Consider the following 18,123-nt stretch of genomic DNA (forward strand, 5'->3'; position numbering starts at 1 on the left):
GCTACATTCCGAGAGTGAACAATGCTTTGCTGCATTTTTTACTGGTTGAAAAGAATTGAAAGGAGGATAATATTTCATGAAACAGGAAAACCATATCAAATGTGAGTTTCAATGTTCGTAAATAAAGTTTTATTGGAACACAGCCATGCCCGTTTGTTTCTTTTTTTTTTTTTAAGATTTTTATTTATTTGTTTGAGAGACAGAGTGAGAGCAAAGGGTAGGGAGAAAGAGAAGCAGGCTCCCCACTGAGCAGGGCTCCACCCCAGAACCCCAGGATCATGACCTGAGCAGAAGGCAGACTCTTAGGTGACTGAACCACCAGATGCCCCCCACTTGTTTCTGTATTATCTAGAACTACTTTAGCTCCAACGGCAGAGTTGAAAAGCAGCAAAAAAGAAAAAAAACATGTGACTCACAAAGCCTAAAATATTTACTATCTGGCCTTTTACAGAAAAAGTTTGCTAATCCCTAATTTAGGCATTCTCATTCTCTTGCCTGTATGTTGATGTCTACACTATAAGTTTATAAAAAGGCAAGGCTCAGCAGCATCCTTTACACACTTGATCATGTCTCTATGACATAACAAATTGTGCTTTTGAATAATACTTTTTACTGCTGCTAAGCAAAATAAAGACATATAACATTACAGTAGGAGAAGAAATAATTTGAGGAAAACAGTGGATTTCTTGTTTCTAAAACTATCTACTTAAGTATTCCATTATTAGGAGTATTCCAACCTTGGGGCACCTAGGTGGCTCAATTGGTTAAGGGTCTGACATTGGCTCAGGTCATGATCTCAGGGTCCTGGGATTGAGCCCCATCTTGGGTTCCCCACTCTCCTCCTCTCCACCCCCCTGCTCATGGTCTCTCTTTTTCTGTCAAATAAATAAATAAAATCTTTTTTTAAAAAAAGTGTATTCCAGTCTTATGGGTAATTTGTAGAGTCTGAAACAATAACTTGTCACTATTACTTCACTATATCTAATCACTCAATTCAAAGAACATTTTACCAATCTATCAACTCTACAAGTTACATTGTCTTTCTAATATAAGTGTAAGCATAAAATCACATCCAGAATTATGAGGGCAAGTTACACTGATTCTAGGCATTTGTCTACACCTGCTCATATTCTAGCATTGTTCATATTTTCTTTTCACATTAATCAGATTATAAGGCCAAATGATATAGGAAAAAGAATGCTGGAGCTAACATAAGATTTAGAATTCAAAATTTGCATTTATATTTTGGCGATGCTACTTACGTTGCATGACTTTCTGAACACTCTGTAGCCCCGATGTCCCTATCCGTAAAATGGATACAAAAATTACCCCTCACAAGACTTCTGAGAAGGTAGTAATAATTATGTGGAATCATCATGCTTGTGTGATGTGACGATGATGATGATAATGATGATGATAAGGTTCGTCATATCTTGTGATCCCCTTCTCTTATGACCGCTCAACCTCTCTGAAGTTACTTCTCTGCTTATAGGAAAGCCATCCTGCTAAGTAAGAAGTTTTCCCAACCAGTAGTGGCCAGAAAATTGTTAGTTAAAAAGTCAGTTTAAACTTTTTGATTAATCGTTCCTATAAACCCACTTGACTAATGTCTGGCCCTTAAGTGGACAAAGACTAAACAGTTTAATATTGCTTTTATTCTGCACTTAGGGGAAAAGTCTCATTTTCAACAAGCAGGATCAAAGATACCTCACTAATAGGAAATGATGATCAATTAATTATGAGCTACATTGCTGTAAGGAGAAAATACGCACTTCCCTTCTGCTGTCTTATTTTCCTTCAAAAACACTGGGGATGAATCATCAAATACATGAATGATGATCAGATCTTATGAGTTCTGAAGTAACAATTTAAAAGGTGATTAACATTTCCATGAAAAACATATTTATTCAGGACCACGAATGGACAAAAACAATTGGTGCTCGATGCCAACATAACATTATGATTAACATCAACACCTACATACACAAGTGTCAGTTTAATTGATGTTGAAAAACAAATGTTGTAACATTTTTATATTTAGACAACTCACCTTTCTATTAAAGGGTTTCAAAGGGTTTTCTTTGACTACTGATTATTGCTGAGAACAACTGCTGGAGAACCAATACAAATGAACTTTGGTTTGCCTCAGACACAGATCCAAGACTATTAAAGAAATAGGAACTACTCAAGCTTATGTTTTCTTTTGAAGACTAAGAGTCCTGGATAGAGGGCTAAGCTGAAAATGGCAGGTGCAGGACAGGGAGAGTGGGGAGGCCAGTCAAATTCGGCCAGTTAAATGGTGACCAATTTTAGTCACCTCTGACCAATCCACTTCCAAACCAAATATCTATGATGAATTCATTTATCCATTCGATAACCATTCCCTGGATGTGTACTGTGTACCAGGCCATGTGCTAGGCATTGGGGATTTAATAGCACTGAATTAGGGGTCAGAGGCCTGAGTTCTAGTCCTAAATCTAATGTTAAGCAGTTATGTAAAATGGGCAAATGTTGTTTTATGAGCCAGGTTTTAAGTTCACAAATGATCTCTCTCCATTTAATACAATTCTGTGAGTATGCCTCTTGGGTGTTCTTCGTCCATATCAGGAGAATCTGTTTCTTCTAAGGCATGATTGAAAGGTTCAGAATTCCGGGGTACCTGGGTGGTGCAGTCGGTTAAGCATCTGCCTCTTGGTTTTGGCTCAGGTTATGATCTCTGGGTCGTGAGATAGAGCCCTGTGTAGGGCTCCACACTCAGCACAGAGTCTGCCTGAGAATCTCTCCCTCTCCCTCCCTCTCTGCCCCTCCCCTCACTTGCCTGTGTGTATGCACGTGCTCTCTTTCTCAAGTAAATAAATAAAATCTTTTTTAAAAAGGTTCAGAATTCTAAAAGACATTGGTTAGGAGGGTGGTTTGTTTTTTTAAACAGTCTCTTTTATTCTATTGAAGATTACATGCAATAAGAATCAGATACTGGGGCACTTGAATGGCTCAGTTAAGCCTCTGGCTCTTGATCTCAGCTCAGGTCTCAATCTCAGTCGTTGAGTTCAAGCCCCACTGTTGGGCTCCGTGCTGGGCGTGAAGCCTACTTTTAACAAAAAGAATTAGATACTACTCACAAAGTCTGTTGGCCATCTGGTTGTTTCTTTGCTTTAATTGTCTCCTATTACCTAGCAGTAAAGACCCCACCCCAAACCAGGTCATGCTCCCTTAGATGAGTCTTGGCTACAGATAAAGAGATCTGCTTTGCTCTTTAATATCTAAGATGATTAAGAATAATGACCTCTGATATCCAAAGCTAATCTGATATTCACAACTACACCTCAATATTTTTACAAGCTCATCTAATACAGCCAGGACATTTTTTTCTCCTGTCGGATATAAACAAACTGACAGAACACCAGTCCCAAACAAGGTTACTCTGAGGTCATGACAAATGAAACAAGACAAGACTACTTCATAATTTTGATTAAGTACAAACAGAAACAAGGTCACCGTGCCATCCATGAAACACCCAATCACAGGATTACCCTTGCTTTCTGACAGCATCCAATCTAAACTCCTGCTTCCCTAGACTCCCCCCAACTCAGCAACTGAAGCCCAAATCCTATATCATTTCTAACACTCTCTTACTGGGGGTACCCCATGGTTCCCTGCAATGAGTAATAAACCCAACTTATTTTACTAAGTGTGCTTCTAGTGGTCTTTGGCTAAAGGGCACAGACACCTCCAAATACATCTTTTCCTCTCTCATCTGGAACACCAAGAGCCAGGCTGATAGAAATATTACAAAGGTACAAATGTACAAAAATTCTCACCACATACAGTAAGCTACAAACATTTGGCAAGAATAACCCTGCACTCTAGTCATCCCTTTTGTAACTTTTATTTAATTATCTCTTAGAAATGGAATCTCGGGCAGCCTGGGTGGCTCAGAGGTTTAGCGCCTCCTTCAGCCCAGAGCATGATCCTGGAGTCCCAGGATCGAGTCCCATGTCGGGCTCCTTGAATGGGGCTTGTTTCTCCCTCTGCCTGTGTCTCTGCCTCTCTCTGTCTCATGAATAAATAAATAAAATCTTTAAAAAAAAAAAAAAAGAAAGAAAAGAAATGGAATCTCCCAAGCCTGATCCATAAAAAGAAGAAATTGGACTGGAAGGGAATTTCTCAAACTGTGCTCGTTGGGAAACCAGTGTCCTTCAAATGCTGATAGGCGTTTCTAGATAGGATTCTGCAGGAAAACAAGTTTAAGAAACTGCATTTTAGAGTAAATCCCCTCCTACAGCTCTAGTCCTAGCTCTATAAGCTACTTTGAGAGCTTATAGACTCTCTTGACTTAAATCTCAGTTCCTTATCTGTAAAATAATTCTTAGAATATGCTCTGCCCATTCTCCAGTTTGGGGGAGCAAATGAAAAATATGACAGACAACTATTTCAAAAATAGGAGAGCCCTCTGTTCAGGCAAGACAGACACAGCACTGAATCTGCTGAAGAGATCCTTCAGGGCAAACGCCTGGTCCAAAAACCAGGCCAAGAGGATGTATATGTATACTAGAACTAGCATATTGAGGAAGGAGAGGCTGAGTATTCCAGGGCTATGGCTAGGTGATAAACCATCTGAAAACTTGCATAAAAGAGCCATTTATTATATTCACAGATTTTGTAGGTCAAAAATTTGAACAAGGCATCATGGGGACAGCTTACCTCTGTTCTAAATGTCCAGGACCTCAGCTGGGGAAGTTTCAAATCCAGGAGCAACTCAATGACACAAGGTCCATTTATTTATTTTGTGGTTTTTTTTTTAAAGATTTCATTTATTCATTCATGAGAGACACAGAGAGAGAGAGAGAGAGGCAGAGACACAGGCAAAGGGAGAAGCAGGCTCCATGCAGGGAGCACGACATGGGACTCGATCCGGGTCTCCAGGATCATGCCCTGGGCTGAAGGCAAGTGCTAGACCACTGAGCCACCCGGGCTGCCCCATTTGTTTATTTTGAAGGCTTCTTCACTTCTATGTCTGGTAGTTGTAGCTGATTATTAGCTGAAACACTTACACATAGACGCTCCATGTGGACAAATCTGAGCTTCTTCACAGCATGGTGGCTGGGCTCTAAGAGAGCAAGAGGAAAGTGGATGGCACATTTATGGTCCATCTCAGAAGTCACATAGTGTCACTTCTGCCATAGTTTAATAGTTAAAGAAGTCACAAGGTTCATATCAGTTCCAGGGGAAGGGACATAGACCCTATTACCCAATAGGAGGAGTGTCAAGGTCACACTGTAAGAAGAGCCTATGGGATGGGAGACATTGTTGTGACCATCTCTGGAAAATACAGCCTCCTACTCTGGGGCAGATGCAAAGTCAATGAAGGAATATGGATTCTTAGAGCCCGGCTAAAGGAAGAAGAAGAAAAAATCAACACTTTTTTGCAGATTTTAAAGTTTAGTTGGAAAAAAGAATAACCACAAATAGGAAGGTTTGAGTCAGAGCTAGTTTGGGGAAAAGATTATTTCAAAAGATGTTCCCTGTAGCTCTGCCCTTTGAATTTGGAGATTTGAGCATGTTTATTGGCAGAGATAAGGGCGCCAAGAGGAAGAGTAAAGATAGAAAATTAATAGGGCAAGGTTCTGGAGGAGGCAGATACGACCAAAATACTCAGATGGAGGTGTAATTTCACAAGGAAAAACTCTACTTCCCTGCAACAAGAAGAAACAAAAAGATGGGGAAAACAGCAGAATTCTGACACAGACATGACACTTTGAAATGGAGAGAAGGAAACATGGCAGAACGGCCTATCTTCTAGGGGGAAAAAGGTAAGAAAATCTACTGAAAAAGATGAGATTCCTTAAGGTCCATAAGGAGTAGCAATGACTAGGCGAGATACTGAATAGGACCTCTGTAGGATAGGACTCAAGTTCTTTCTTACTGTTGAACGAAGTTGAAAGACTGGAAAAACTACAATTACCGCTAATGCTGAATGATGGATATGTGGCCATGTATTATACTGTTCTCACTAATTATGTGTATATTTGAAATTTTCATAGTAAAATTTTGATTGATTGATTTACTTACTTATTTTTCAGAAGGCTCCATGCCAGCATGGAGCCCAGTGTAGGGCTTGAAGTCACCACTCTGAGAGAAAGGCCTGAGCTGAGATCAAGAGTCAGAGATTCAACCGAATGAGCACTGAGGTGCCCCTCATAATAAAATGTTTAAAAATATTTTTAGTTATTGAATAATACACTTATCTGTTTTTAAAAAAATATTTTAAATATTTATTTATTTTGGAGAGAGAGAGAGAAAGCATAGGGGGAAGAGAGAGGGAGAAAGAGAATCTCAGACTCCCCACTGAGTCTGGGGGGGGCCTTGACCTTATGACCCTGAGATCATGACCTGAGCCAAAACCAAGTGTCAGATCCTTAACGAACTGAGCTACCCAGGTGCCCATATACTTATTTGGTTTTTTTCAAAGAAACATCCTTACCGGTGGGTTGTCAATAAAAATGTTTCCCTTAAGTCAATGGCTCTCAATGGAGAAAAGATTTTCTCTTTGTCTCATACATATTGCTGTCCCATACAAAAGTACAATCAATTCAGATATACCCATAAAATCCTCTGCCTGATGCTTTTTTAAATGCCAGTCACGTACCTTAGTCAAGTTCTGAAATAATTCTGCTTATTTCCCCTAAGAGCACATTATTACTTTTTGTTGAAGTAAAAAAATTCTCTTTATTATCCTTCTTATCATTATTATTTCTTTTTATTATTTCTTAAATTTTTTAAAGATTTTATTTATTTGAGAGAGAGAGTGAAAGGGAGCACAAGCTGGGGCATGGGGAGGGACAAAGGGAGAAGCAGACTCTCTGCCAAGCCAGAGCCTGATGCAGGGCTTGATCCCAGGACCTCGGGACCATGGCAGACGCTCAACCAACTGAGCCACTCAGGTGCCCCTCTTTTTGTTGTTATTATTACTTAAGACAAGTTGGTTGTGCTTTGGCTTCTATTCTATCCTCTCTACAGCTGTACCCAAGTGAAGAATATTATAGGGCTTCTACTCTTGCTAGATTTCCTCCTGGCATTGGAGAAACATTGAGCTGGCAAAATAAATAGCTCAAATCTCAGAAACATATTAGAGTGATAAGGAATCCTGTATGCTTCATAGCTCTAATCATCAACTCATTTATATTCTCAGAGATTGAAGGAAACATATTAAGAAAGGATATTCTTGCCCTGTACAAAACTGTCACAGTCAGCTAGCAAGAAAGATTGAAGACTGAAGAAATATCCATGAAGCAGCCACTTGGTTTCCTGAAGCATGTCAGTGACACCCAGAATTCATCAAGTTCATGGTTCCACATCTTGGATTGTGAAAAGTAACTAGGCAATGTACGTGATTTTGACCTGTAGTCAATATCTCTTTTCTGCATTATATTAGGAATAATGAATTGTCATAAACAGCATGTGACTCAAACCAATATTCTGAGAAAATAGCTAGTGGGTTTTAGAAATTCAATGGCAAAACCTTCAGATGATGATTTTTTGACATACTGCAAGTATCTTAACAGCAGAATAGCCTAGTTTTCTAACTTTAGCTTTCACCAAACTACCCATATGGTGACCAGGCTCCTGCTCAGGTAGAAAGCGCTAGAATGAAAAATGTAAGTAATACAGTGGATAAAAAAAGATCTGAACAGGATAGAAGGAGAGAGAGAGAGAAAACCGGGGAGATTAACAAAAGGAAAGACTAAAAATCGTGGACTCAATAAAGTATGAGGGGTGGAAGGCATCATGCATCCCTTGCTAAGAGATGAAATTATTTCTTTCATAGCAGGACAGCAATACAAAGACAGAAAACAGGAAATGTTTCAGGCAGGTACATTTGGCTAGGCAAATAATGCTTAACTTCACACTCATGGCCTTTGTCAGTAATTGGAAGAATGCAAAAGAAATATTACTGATATCAAACGATAGCACTTTCGGACACCATTCCTCCCTTGATTGACATTAATCACGAGTTACTGTCTATAAAGACATTTTTATTTAATGGAGAAAGAAGGCATATGCCACCTTCTCTTAGCATTTTACTAAACAGTAGTTCTGGGATTCATTTGCATGTACTACAGACTCTGTCTGGAGCCCTGGGCCTGATTTTGATGTCTTTTGTAAAGACGTATAATACATGACAAATTAGGGAAAAGGGAAAGATTGAGAGTGAAGTTGGGGTGGGACTCATGGTGATTTCTTCTTCGAGTCCCCTTGCTTCCTTAGTGGCTCTCAATTTTATCAGCTGAATATTTACATACACTCTTCATGGCAAGAGAAGAGTCTTCCCATCCTTTCCTTTTGGGCTTTAATGAGTTCCCAAAAGAGTTAGTCAAAGAGTTGGTTTTGGATGGGCCATATGGAGTTGCCACTCATGGTTCTGCCATTGTCAAATCGTCCCAGGAGAAAGCCTTGTCTAAGGCAAGGCGTACAAGTACCACATAGCCGACACAACCCCATGGCCCCAATATTGGAGGCAAGGCCTACCATGGTCCAGCTCCAAGCCCTGACAGAGATTAACTCTTGCATTCAAAGAGTGAGGAGTAAATGCAGACATTATTAACTCAGCAAAATTGATTCCAGGCATTGAACATGAAGCAAATGTTGAAAGGCAAATATAACTTTTATGTCCAGGCCTCCCCTACATGGTAGGCTAAATAATGCTCCTCCCAAACTTAACACAGAGAACTTATGAATATGGTACCTTATATAACACAAGAGATTTTGTAGATGTTATGAAATTAAGAATCTTGAGATAGGAAGACTATCCTGGATTATTTGGATGTGCCCTTTCTATTCACAAGGATCCTTGTAAAAGGAGCACAAGAGGAGTGAATCAGAGTTAGAGAGAAAGAGATGTGAAAGCAGAAGTAGGGGAACAGAGAGAAATTGGAAGATGCTACACTGCTGGCTTTGAAGATATAAAAGAAGCCATGAGCCAAAGAATGCACATGGCCTCTAGAAGCTGGAAAAGGCAAGGAAACAGATTTGCCCCCAGAGCATCCAGGAGGAATGCAGTCTTGCAAACCCATTTTGGACTTCTGACCTCCAAAACTGTAAGATAATAAATTCCTGTTGTTTCAACTTACCAAGTTTGTGGCAATTTGTTACAGCAGCCAAAGGAAACTAATATGCCAACAGCCTGTGCAGGCAAGATGAGATCAATTTATTCCTGGTCCCTAAATTACAACAACGTAAGTCCCATCTCACTTGTCACTAGAAGTCCAGGGTCTGTTTGACTTCTTCCACAAATAAAAGGGAAGGCTCACTCTTTCTGTGAGTTTGCCCTGGTTGTTTCCCATTGACCTAGTCCCCCTCCTGGTTCAAAGCCACTCCTTCCCTCCACCCGTGGGGCCACTGGTGACCCTGCTGCTGGTCACTGTCCTCTCCCAGGATTCACTTACCTTGCATTCCTGCATCACTACTCCCTTGTACTGCTTTGCCCAAAGCATAGTCCTGATCACCTTTCTTAATTTCCAAAGTGAAATGCAAGGCTTTAGCTTGTGGCAAATACTAGTAAAAGTAATAGTAAAACTACAAGTTGAGGAAGGTACAAAACAGAGGTAACTGTCTTAGTCTGGGTTCCCTAGAAGCAGAACCTAAGATGAGAATTCTTGAGCATGTGATTTCTTAGGAGAGAGAAGAGGACTGAAGGAAGCAGGATGGGGCAGAAAGGAGTGAAGTAATCATGAGGTCTCACTGGGAATTCAGCTTTAACCTGATCCCACAGGGAACCCTGGAGTACAACTGCCCCAGAGGACAGTACTACTTTGAAGACAAAGGAGCCAGCCTTTTGTACCTTTGTGTCAGTCAGTCATTGGCCATTGCCACTTGGGATAGGGTAACATAACTGCCCAGATGAGGAGACTCCCATTCTTTTGAGGACAATTCTCCAGAGAAAGAGGCAGCTATGAACTGTTAGCAGGCAACACTCAAAGCAGCTAAGGGACGGGGCCCAGGCCCTTAAACAGAGAGGGATCTGGGTGAGTACCAACAGTATCCACTACAATGATCAAAATAGAGCTCACAACTAGTCCCGGAAGAGCACCTCTGCCAATCTCACTGGCAGTGTTTTTTGTTTTTGTTTTTAATAATAAATTTATTTTTATTGGTGTTCAATTTGCCAACATACAGAATAACACCCAGTGCTCATCCCGTCACTGGCAGTGTTTGAAAGAGTTAACCTTAGTCATCATTTTCCCACTTCCTTTCCACCAACAAAAATGTCTTTGAGCTAGTTCTTCTCTCTGGAGTCAGAGGTTCCAGAGACATTTCTTTCTCCCTTAAAGACATCATCCAATCCTGTTTCAATTCCAGGATTTTCCAAGATGATTGATAGCCCTATTCCCTAATCTTGATCCTAGGACTCCAAGAAGACATCGGCACACAAAAGCTCAACATTAGTTCATTTGACCAAGTCTGACTTACATAAAATTGAGTAATATGCATGTACGGTACCAACAATCCAACCTAAGTTGAGCCAATGTGATTAGCAGGGTTCATTTCCCTTTTATAGTCTTTCAGTCCTCCTTGGGGAGGTGAAGATTAGTCCTCCACTTCATTTCTGTCATACACAAACACCTCCATGAAAATAAGGATTAACATGAAATCTATATTAACTGAAATCTATAAACCCCTTCTTAGGGAAGAATGAATCACAAAGAAGTGTTATTCATACTGTAGGGGACAACCCATTAGTAGTCCTGAGAAAAAACTAATGAAAAAGGGTAGATCAGAAAGGATCAAAATTCATTTCAAATAATAAATGTACATATTTTTTCATGGATGGAGCAAGTCTTTGTTTCACTTATACCTATTCATATATGTACATTCAAACATTTGGATGTTCAGGGTCAGGACATAATTCTTACTATGAGCAGGAATTTTAAAAAGTTGGGAGGGCACTTGGGGGGTGTAGTCTGTTGAGTATCTGACTATTGGTTTCAGCTCAGGTCATGATCTTGGGGTTGTAGAATTGAGCCCCACATCAGGCTCTGTGCTCAGCATGGAGTCCACTTGAGATTCTCTCTCCCTCTCCCTCTACCCCTCCCACTTGTGCACTCTCTCTATCTAAAATAAATAAATAAGTCTTAAAAAAAAGTTGTGGAGTGATGCCTGGGTGGCTCAGTGGTTGAGTGTCTGCCTTTGGCTCAGGTCATGATCCTGGGGTCCTGGGATTGAATCCTGTATTGGGCTCCCCACAGGGAGTCTGCTTCTCCCTCTGCCTGTGTCTCTGCCTCTTTCTGTGTGTCTCTCATGAATAAATAAATAAAATCTTAAAAAAAAAAAGTTATGGAGAAAAAAACCTTACCAATTTAAACACTCATTTTAATCCAAGCTTCTTGATGTCACTGGAGGTTTAGAAATCTCCATTTATTGTTGTGGGTCTTTGCTTCATGTCTATAGAAAGAGAAAGATCCACTGAATATTTATTTCCCCCAAAATGACAGAACTCTCAACTCCATTCCACATCCTAAAGGTGAACTGAACTCTAAAGGCTGCTTAAAGCTTTGACATTATAACATTATGGGTTAAAGTGGGTAGAATTATGTCTCCTAAATAGATATGCTCAAGTTCTAACTCTCAGTACCTGTGACTGTGACTTTATTTGGAAATATAGTCTCTGCAGATGTAATCAAATTAAAATGGGGTCATAATGGATTAGGGTGGGCCTTAATCCAGTGATTGGTATCCTTCTACAACAAGTGGGAAATTTGAACACAGAGGCACATACGGAGAACACCAGGGAATGATAGAGACAAATACTAGAGTGATGTATCTACAAGGCAAAGAATGCCCAGGATTGCTGGCAACAACCAGAAGCTAGAAAGTGTCAGAGAAAGATTCTTCCCTAGAGCCTTGAGAGAAAGTATGGCCCTGCTGACACCTTGATGTTGGACTTCCAGCCTCTAGGACTGTGAGAGAATAAGTTTCCATTGTCTTAAGCCACTCAGTTCCTGGTAATTTTTTATGGCAACTCTAGGTAATTAACACATGGCTTTTCCTACTTCTACCCTCAGCACTGTATTTTCAAAGATCTTAGGAAATATTTACATTACCTGTTTAAACATTCATAAAATATCTCTAAAAAAAGATAACCAAGAAACTGACAACACTGGTTGCCTTTGAGAAGGGCTTTTTACTAAAAGACTTTTTACTAAAATACCCTTTTGAATTCTAAATATTTTATTTATTTATTTACTTATTTAGAAAGAGAGACAGTGGGGGTATGGGGCAGGGGGAGACAGAAAGAGAGAATCTCAAGCAGACTCCGCACTGAGCATGGACTCCACGTGGGGCTTGATCTCACAACCCTGAGATCATGCCCTAAGCCAAAACCAAGAGTCAGATGCTTAGCCGACTGAGCCACCCAGGTGCCCCTAACTGTCCAGTCTTATCAAGAAATATCTTTAGTCATCTGCCTCTCTCTTTTAAGCTATTTGCTTGAAGATAGAAAGCTACAATGCTGGCAGCTGAAATAAAGTTGCTCTCCATGATATTCCTTAATTACTGACTTAAATGAAGAGCCATTGTTACACTTCCTCATTTAAAGACTTATCCTAGGGGCGCCTGGGTGGCTGAGTCAGTTAAGAGTCTGCCTTCAACTCAGGTCATGATCTTCAAGTCCTGGGATGGAGCCCTGTATCAGGCTCTCTACTCAGCAGGAAGTCTGCTTCTCCTTCTGACCCTCTCCCTCCGCTTGTGCTGTCTCATTTTCTCTCTCTCAAATAAATAGATAAAATCTTTAAACAAACAAAAAAAGACCTATCTTATGAGCAGATAATTCACATGGATGAATTAAGAACAGCAAACTCATCAGACAGTTTGAGACTGAAACCAATAAGGTATGTGTAGTGAATTATATAATTTGTAGTGTTAGACAAAACGGGCCCGAGGGCCTTTCAACATCAAAGCCTCCGGTAGAGAGGAATGCAAGGCAACTCAGGCCCTTCAGCAAAACACTCCTGTAAGACAACTCTCCACAATATTGGTGATCAATGCATATTTTATGAATCGAATCAAATTAAAAGGCTAAAATGAAGAACAAGAAGAGACTTTAGAATTCTCGAGTGTATGTCCTCTGTAATCCTCTAAAAATGAGCCCCAGCTTCTCCGGGTTGGAATACTGACTTAACTTTGCCATGATTTTTCCATGCCTCAATTTCCTCACCTGAAAAATAGAGTAACCATAATATCTGCCTCTTAGGGTTGTTGATCAGGGGAGGTGCAGTAGATGTAGTAGCTGCAACTGGTGCTCTGCCTGGCTCCATGGGGGGCTCCATCTTCTTTCAGCTGGGATTTCCCAGCTGCCCCCCCTTCTCCGCAGAACTGCCCTGGACTGAGAGCAGCCATCTCCTCCTTCAAGTTACCCAACCCCGCCCATGGTCCACAGCCAATGACCAACTGATATGAGGCTCAAAGGAGACCCTCTCCTCTCAAGACAGGAATAACTCAAGGGTGTGCCTTGCATTTCAGAGCCTCTCTGTAAGGAAACCACTTCCTTGCTCAGCTTCCCTCACTCTTTTCCTTTCTTGCCTTCCTCCCTTCTTACAGGTTATTCCTAAAGAACATTCCTGCAATACATCCCATACACCTGACTTCCTGCCAGGCTCTACTCCTAAAAAACCCAAGCTAAGAGAGGAGGTAAAGAGCCTCAAACGGTATAAAGAGTCAATCATTTTCATTGTTATTACTTAATTATTCAAATTTAGGGCAAGCAGAAAATCAAAGGACCTCTGACATGCTCTAATCCCACCGGAAGGCTTACATAGCAAAGTGGTGATATAAAACCCAAAAAGAAAGAAAATTACTTGAGTGAGTTTACTTCCAGTGTAACACTGAGGAGATAAATCGGGAGCCACAAAGAGCTAGACTAGCCCCACTTAGATTTTGTTTTTTAAGACCTGTGATATAAGGCCGAAAATGAATGTTATGTGCTGCCTTGACATCTGGTAAAATCAGAAAGTGGCCTACATACAAGTTCCTCTCCCCACTCTGCTTTGAAGGATAATGTCCTCTAGTCAAAAAATTCTTCTCCTTATTAAAAAAAAAGATTTTATTTATTTATTCACAAGACACACACACAGAGAGAGAGAGAGAGAGAGAGAGAGAGAGAGAGGCAGAGACACAGGCAGAGGGAGAAGCAGGCTCCATGCGGGGAGCCTGATGCGGGACTCAATCCGGGACTCCAGGATCACACCCTGGGCCAAAATCAGGTGCTAAACCGCTGAGCTACCCAGAAATCCCTTAAACAATTCTTCTTATACAGGGATTGAGCACAGCTCCTGCTTATCCCTGAGTGGTGGGGTGCAGTTCTATGCCAGCCTTTCGAACTATCCAAATGAGCTGGGATGCCTGGCGAGCTCAGTGGTTGAGCATCTGCCTTTGGCTCAGGTCGGGATCCTGGAATCCAGTCCCACACTGGGCTCCCTCTGCAGGGAGTCTGCTTCTCCCTCTGCCTATGTCTCTGCTTCTCTCTGTGTGTCTCTCATGAATAAATAAATAAAATCTTTAAAAAAAAAAAAGACTTAAAAAAATGAGCCAATCACATCCTCGCACAAGAACCAGGGGTTGCCTCATCTTCTTGATACCATCAAGCCTGCTTCTCACAGCCCTGGGTTGTTCACTCTGCTCCTTAATGCAATCCCCATGTAACCCTACACGGCATATGGTATTATTCTCCTCCCCTAGACTGTGAGAATATGTGACCAATAAACTGTTGTCCATCTCATCTACCCAGTGGCTGGTCTTGTGTGTTCAGCCATTCCCAGAACTCTATGGTGGAAATTCCTCCATCACCAATGGGGTGAAAAGGAGGCAATTAAAACAGACCCTTGGGGCAGCCCTGGTGGCTCAGCGGTTTAGTGCTGCCTTCAACCCAGGGCATGATCCTGGAGACCCAGGATGGAGTCCCACGTCAGGCTCCCTGCATGGAGCCTGCTTCTCCCTCTGCCTGTGTCTCTGCCTGTGTGTGTGTGTGTGTGTGTGTGTGTCTCATGAATAAATAAAAATCTTAAAAAAAAAAAAGACACTTATTGGGGCACCTGGGTGGCTCAGTGGTAGAGCATCTGCCTTCAGCTCAGGATGTGATCCTCAGTCTGGGGATCGGGCTCCCTGTATGGAGCCTGCTGCTCCCTCTGCCTGTGTCTCTGTCTCTCTCTCTGTGTCTCTCATGGATAAATAAATAAAATCTTTAAAAGAAAAAATAAAACAGACCCTTATTACTAGGGCTTGTAAGAATTCTTACAGTTTTTTAAACCTCTCCATTGTTTTGTTAAACAAATGGAGAATTATATATTTTCATATATGAAATCAAAAAAAGGCGCGCGTGCACGTGTGTGTGTGTGTGTGTGTGTGTGTGTGTTTAAGAAAGATTAGGGTAGGAGAAGTTGGAAGAATGTCTATTTCTGTAGCAAACACAGGAAAGAGGCTCTGTATGTGTATGGGAGGTGGGGGTGGATGAGGCAGGGCTCAGCTCTGGCCAGAGGGAGAAAGGAAGAAATGAACAACTTGATGCTGTGACAAAGTTGTGGCTCAGGTAGAAGCATCACTGCTTCTTGTTACATCAAAGTGCTTCCTACTGGAACAAAAACTAAGATTCAGTGGGAAGAGACCAGTGCTCAAAGGGTAAAGGAAGTAAAGGCACTTGGTCAGAAAAGAAAAATCAATGAGGAACTGGTGAAATATCCATTATTTGTCAAGAAATCCTGACACTGATTCTTATTCATGCAGAATTTGAGAGATGAGATATGGTTTCTCTCACCACTTTTAGCTAAGGTCATCAAAAATCTTGGCTGCCTCTTAAGCGTGCAATATCTCAACCTTGGTATCAGCATAGTTATGAGATCACTGGGGACAAGCTGAAGGAGGTGCCCGGTTTTAGAGGCTAATAGGAGAAAGCTTTCTGATAATTTCCAAAGCAAATCCCTCCTGGACTTCTAATTCAGTTCAACTCATGAATTATGCACTGAGTGCCTCTATTATACAATACCTAATGTACAGTGTTTCTCCATGTGTGCACCTATGATAGATGAGAGAATCTGCCCTTTTAACAAGTCCACAGGTGATTACTGTGTGTGAGAAGTAATACTTGAAAAGATACAACGGAGAAAAAGATACAGGTGAAGCCCTGGCATTAAAATACAAGAGCTCTCTGCCTCTCTCTCTCTCTCTGTGTGACTATCATAAATAAATAAAAATTAAAAAAAAATACAAGAGCTCTCTGCCTCTCTCTCTCTCTCTCTGTGTGTGACTATCATAAATAAATAAAAATTAAAAAAAAATACAAGAGCATTCTTAAAAAAAAATTGGTTAGAGGGAGGGGGTTATTGTTAAAAAAAGAAATAAGTAAATTACAAGAACATGTAGACTGAGTCACAGTATTAATGGACCAAGAGGAAGGGCAGAAGCAGTCAAAAAGGTGATGAAGGTGATTGTTCAGCCTCCTGAAAGGTAGGGAGGTTAACCTGGGTTTTGAGAATGAGGAGGATTTAAACAGACACAGAAAGTATTCCACACAATCACGTGGTGATGGAAATGCACATGCAATTCAGCAAATATTCATTAATTACTAAAAAAACAACACCACCACCAAACATCACATCAAGTACAATGGTTGCCATTTTAATTTGGCTGACGCCCTATTTGAGGGAGACAGTTTTGGTTACAAGTGACAAAAAAAATCCACTTTAAACTCATTCAAATCATAAAAACTACAACTAAGAGGTCCCACAGTATTTCTTCATTCAGGTGAGACTTGACCCTGCAGCTCATGCAATGCCACCAAGGACCTGGTTTCTTCTAGTTTTCTCTCAGACTTCCATGGTGTTGGCACCACCTCAGGGCTTTCACGCCAATCCCTTGGCTTGCCCCTCATTGTACCAAAAGGGCAGCTCAAGTCCAAACCTCCCATCTTCACACTAACTCAGTAGGATGACAGATGTTCTCTTTCTCTAGCCTCTGCCTATCTTTCAGCCCCATCCTGAGTCATGTTCTCACTTGCTCTCTGCGATTCACTTCCATTGGTCTATTTCAAGCTCATCAAATATGCTATCTTACTTCTATCAGAGCACATAGATTTCCATGGTGTAGTCTTCCTCCTCTTTGCCTGGGTAATGCACACTCAAACTTCAGCTCCAAGCTTAAATTTTAGGACCTAAAGTCAGACCTCCTTGCCATCCCCACCTACCACATAAGTCAGCCCCTGGTATAGGCTCTCAACACTAGTGTAGTACTCCTTCATGGCAATATATTATTACAGCCATTTGATCAGTGTTTGTCACTTCCATGAGAACAGAAACTATGTCTGGTTTTGTTCACCATTGTATCCTTAATATCAAGCAATGTCTGGACAGTGGGAACTCAATACATATTAGTTGGTTGGATAGATGGATGGATGGATGGATGGATGGACGGATGGACAGACTTGGCTTCAAAACCTGGCCATGTAGCTAATTAGCCATGTAACCTTCAGCTTTTTTGAGATTCAGTTCTCTCAGTTGTGAAATGAAAAGGTTGGACTAGTTGACCTTTAAGATCTTTTCTGAATTTAAAACACTGAGTTCATAAAGTGTTACGGGCAAGTTTAACCACAGGCATCCCGAAACCAAACTGAAAAGTGATGCTTTTGGTTACTCTGTTATCTTTTCACAAATGTTATTTTTAATCTAATTCTGACTTTGTGTGGTCTCGTGCAGTAGTTAGCAATCTGGAGAAATTAGTATCCTACAACTGTTACCAAGCAGCTGGAATTGTCAGATAGCTAATACGAGTCAGAAAAAGATAGGCTGACAGTCTAGGCAAATGTTAAATGAAATGTTACTGAGAGCATTTTACACATGTTCCTTTCCCCACCCCACTCCACCCAACCTCAAAATTGGCAATATTCAAAGTAAAGGGTTGATTTGGTTTAACGCACTGCTAAAAATAAAATTTCCATCTTTGAGTGATGTTTAACACAAAACATTATAATATTGAAATAGTTTTATTTTGAATGTATAAAATAGCCTGAGTGTATTCAAAGTCGTAGAAATTTGACTAGATCTTAAATATATTTCCATTCAGGGTCCAATTCATAGTCATCTA

General features: G+C 40.8%; 1 long non-coding RNA gene across 4 annotated transcripts in view; it reads right to left on the reverse strand.

Annotated features, from left to right (window-relative positions):
• Window positions 1–18,123, reverse strand: part of LOC140627598 (uncharacterized) — a 122,914-nt gene that overhangs the window by 66,806 nt on the left and 37,985 nt on the right. The window contains exon 5 of one of the 4 annotated variants that reach the window (XR_012026263.1): window positions 11,351–11,439. The exons of the other annotated variants lie outside the window; for them this stretch is intronic. This is a non-coding gene — a long non-coding RNA (uncharacterized lncRNA). The remainder of the gene's footprint in view (window positions 1–11,350; window positions 11,440–18,123) is intronic. 4 annotated transcript variants of the gene reach the window in all.

This window comes from Canis lupus, chromosome X (assembly GCF_048164855.1).
Source record: "Canis lupus baileyi chromosome X, mCanLup2.hap1, whole genome shotgun sequence".
Lineage (NCBI taxonomy): Eukaryota > Metazoa > Chordata > Mammalia > Carnivora > Canidae > Canis > Canis lupus.